Raw genomic sequence first — 4402 nt, 5'->3', positions numbered from 1 at the left:
ACTTGAGCTTGAGTCAAAATGATCTTGGAGGTGAGCTCAGTGTAACGGTCACATGGAACTAAGCTCGGGGGGATGTGACACTTAACACCAAACAGGACTGTAGCCAAGGGAAAGTGGACCCCATGTGCAGAGATACGAGATGAGAAATACCAAAATTTGGGAAATCCAGGTGGCCAAAGCTCAAAGAAAATAAACAGGGCTGGATTCGTTCCATTGCCCTTTGGCAAACCATGAAAGTCGATGCATACTCGGGTTGTGGATTTGCATTCCTTGCCCATAATGCTTTTCCCATCGTGACCATCTGTGGACTAATGGAATGCCTTATTCACCAGCATGCTATTCCACATGTTACTTTTAATCGAGAAACTCATTTCACAGCAAATGAAGTGAGGCAGTGGACTTGTGACCCTATGATCCACAGGTTTTACCTCCTTCACTACCTTTACATCCTTCACGACCCAGTGGCAGAAGCAGCTGGGTAAACAGATTTGGAATGGCCCGTTGAAGACTCAGTTACGGCGCCATCTGTCCTGAAAGGACAGAGGTGTCTTAGAGGTTGCGGTATATGCTTGCACGAGTCTCTCCCATAACCAGAATCCATGTGCCCAGGGATCAAGGAATAGAGGTGGGAGGGGTTCCTCTCACCAGTCCCCTCAACAAGGAGGTCTGAGCCTACCAGGGGACACAGAAATGGCTCCATTGGACTGCAGGTTGCCGCTCACCTGGCTATTTTGGGCTGTTCAGGACACTGAACCAACAAGCGAATAAGGGGATTATTCTACTGCGTGGGGAGCGTCCTCAAGGGGAAACCTGGGCACTGCTACACAGGAGGGGTAGGGAGGACTGGCCGGAAGCCAGAGAGGCCTCTAGGGCCTCTTTTAGAAATAGTAAGAATGAATGGAAAACTGTAGTAAATAAAGGCTGGATGATTAACTCAGATCTTTCAGGAATAAAGGTTTGGATCAACCATACCAAATCAAGAATCCTGACCAGCTGAGATCCTCGCTGAGAGCCAAGGAAATAGACTCCACAGTGGAAAAGGAAGTTGTAACTAAGTATCGGCTCCAGCCTCACGATAGTTACACACTCTACATAGTCTGGCTTGCTATGTGTAAACACACACATAATTTTCCTCTTTCCTCGTTATTTCATGCAAGTTTTTCCCCTTTAGTTTCATTGTTCTAGGTTCTATTCGGATGAGCTTGTGACTGAACTGGAGGAATCAGCGTAGCCCAGAGACCCACGCTCACTGCTGAGCTTTACGTTTCCAGTTTGGGGAGCAGCTAAGACCGTCTTACAATTAGTTAGTTGTAAGTTGGGCAGAAACCGAGTTGCTTTTGTAATACTACTGAAGTCCAAATATGTGTAGAAGGGTATATATGGATGCTGAGCGGCTAAAGGGGCGGACTGGACCAATGATTAAGCCCTTACCTCTCAGTTTCACACTCACTGTTTTTAACTGTTTTTGTGATACTGGGCATAGAACTGGACACAATTCTACTTTGCCAGCGGGCAGACCATTGGATTCCCCCAACAGGGTGCACTTCAGCACTGGAGGAAGGAAAAGGGACGAGCTCCAGCCTCGTGGAGCTCTGCAACAGCAGCGTGTTCCCACAGCTGAATCCAGCTGCCGCTCCCAACAAGCTCAGACCAGCTTCCTTCCGCCCTCAGACACCAGCACCAGGTGAGCCGCTTCCATCCTCAGAGGCACCTCCTCCTGGAGTCGCTACTGCCTTGGTTTTTTAGTGTCTCCTTTAGGCCTTTTTAACGACTGAGCCAACAATTCTACCATATTGTTAAAATAACTCGCCTGGTTTCTGTCTCCACTTGGACTGTGACTGATATACATGGAAAGGAAATTTCTACATATTGAAATGAAGTCTCAAAACTACAGTTTTAAATCTTCCATCAACAGTCACTGAGGCTCTGCATTAAGTTTCATTCTCCCGTGGTGTTTCACATGGGCACTGGTCATTGGAATGCCCCACATGTCCATTTTTGGGCTAAATAAAACATTCCAAGCTAAGGCCTGGGGTGATTTCTTACTTCCAAATCTAAACCTTCCTTTGAACCCCCTTCCACTCCAATATTCCTCATCCCAAATTTAGAAGAATTAGAATTAACAACTATTTTGATATTGAAAATGTAAATTGCTATGGCAACGGTTAATGTCAATTAGAGGATAGTTTTATGATACACTTACGTCAATGATACTGCAGCGTCCGGACTATCCCACATTCTTTTGTTCTGGAACGCGTTTAAAATGAAGACCCACGCACCAAAGGGCAGAAGCAGTAGTAACAAACTACCCGTGTCCCCATTTCCATTGCATTCAAGAGTCCACAACCAGGTTCTTGATGTTCTCCATTTATTACTGCAGTACACAACTGCTCTGAAAGCGCAGCACTGACTCACTCCCGTCACAGCTTCTGCACCTCCATGGCTAATACCTGGAAATTCATTCTTGGAGTATTGTGGACCACAAGCTTCTCTCTGGGTGGGAAATTATTGCCACTGCCAACATCACAGGGAAACACACACACATGTGAATAGAGGGATAAGATGAGAAGAGCCCTGGAGAGGAGTGGGGACCAGTTTCTGAGGGGTCCTGGAAACAGCCTGCCTGTGCAAAGGGGACAGTGACGCCCCACCTCCCAGCAGCAACCTGATACGTCTGCTAGGTTGGCTCTGGTGCACCTTTTCCCCTTCGTCTTTACAACTGGTGATACCGTAACCGTGTCCTATCTCAGTGTAGCAGAGGCGCATGGAGTCAAAAAGAATTGAAAAGACCTCACAAGCTAACGTGGAAAACAGGTGGTTTGGAAAAACTGACTCTTCAATCCCCGATTTAAAGCTGTTAGGCAGATCTGGAGAGCTCTCGGGGTAAGATGCTGCCTAGCAGAAATAACTCTTGTTCTAGCCAGTATGTGTTTGATGGGAAAAAAATAACTTTTGAATACTGCAAAGAAAAGGTTGGTGGGGGAGGCATGTGCAGCTCTAGGAAACACAAGAGATTAAAACATCTGAACAAATGAGATAAAAAAAAAAAAAGTAAACACAAATATGGACAATACACCATAGCACTTGGCCTGACGAAACCCTCACTCACGAGCACGTTATACACATATGCACCCACACTCACACACTAATAATAGTCAGGCAGATGCCCAAAGGAGGGCAAATCCAAACATCTGCTCTCTTTGGAATTTTTATGGCAAATCTGAGTTTAGGCCAAAGTGAAGACCTCTCTGGGTCTAAACTCAGAAGGCCGCCTTTGCTCCCCATTGTAGCCAATGTTGCTCCTATATTTGTCTGAGCCCTTCACAACTGTCCGGGCACTAGAATTTATTCTTCATATTCCTGGAGTTTAAGTCACTGCTAGATCTTATCTAACTTCACCTGTAATGGAAGCACCTCCCTTTTGGCTCTACACTCCCCTGTTCTTTCAGGAAAAAACATCCCAAGACAGCGGTAATTCCAGGGTGTTCAGGAGTTGGAAAGTAGGAAGACAGTAATATAAATACAATAAGGAAATGCCTGTTACTCTCATATGATTTCTCTGAGACCAGGTGGCTAAGGCCCCCTGGCCTGCAAGGATAGGTTTTAGGAGAGGCCTTAATTTAAGGTACTGCGATCTCTGCTCACAAGAGCCAAGTAAGCCAGTGCTCCTTGGAGGCTGCCGTAGGACTGGTCCTCGGTACTTATTTCAACCCTAGGTGCTCTTTGACCTCTCTGATTTCAGTCCTTCTGGAGTCAGATCACCCAGCTTCTCTGATGTGTGCCTGGTCATTTTCAGATTCTGTCCGGGCATCCTGGATCAGCACGCATCTGCTAACACGTACACCAGGTGATGAGGACTGAAAGTAGGTTTCTCCAACCACTGCAGACAGGTATAGCCATGCAAAGAAAGCCATCCATCATGGTCAACTTTTCTTCAGGTGTCCCAGTTTCCAGATCATAGAATTCACCATATTGTGTTAACACCTGGCAACGGCCAGCTTTTGCTTCCCTTCTTCAATCAGAGGCATGCAAGAACCCACAGAAACAGGCTGGACACACAGGCCCTGCTCATATGCAGGAAAACGGTTTCAGAAACTGCCCTCAGCTCCTAATCCTGTACTTGGAAGCTCTATTATAACCTAGCTCCTCATTAAACTGGATTCTGCTCTGGTTTAATTTATGAAGTCATACCTTCTAAGTCGCCTCAGTGAAACCAGTGTAGCCCACTGGATTAAACTTCTAAGTGCAGCAGTGCCTAAAAGGAAAGAGTCCCACAGGAGGGAAGACTGGAGGGCATAAGGCAGGAGACAATACAAAATCAGTAACACATTTTCCGAAAGTGGTGGGCTTGGGGGAAGAGGGGCGTGAAATAAACAAAACGTCCCAATAATTTAATGGCAGA

This window comes from Phocoena phocoena, chromosome 7 (assembly GCF_963924675.1).
Source record: "Phocoena phocoena chromosome 7, mPhoPho1.1, whole genome shotgun sequence".
In the NCBI taxonomy this organism is placed as follows: domain Eukaryota; kingdom Metazoa; phylum Chordata; class Mammalia; order Artiodactyla; family Phocoenidae; genus Phocoena; species Phocoena phocoena.
The sequence above is the reverse complement of the archived record's forward strand: the minus strand, read 5'-3'. Positions refer to the sequence as shown.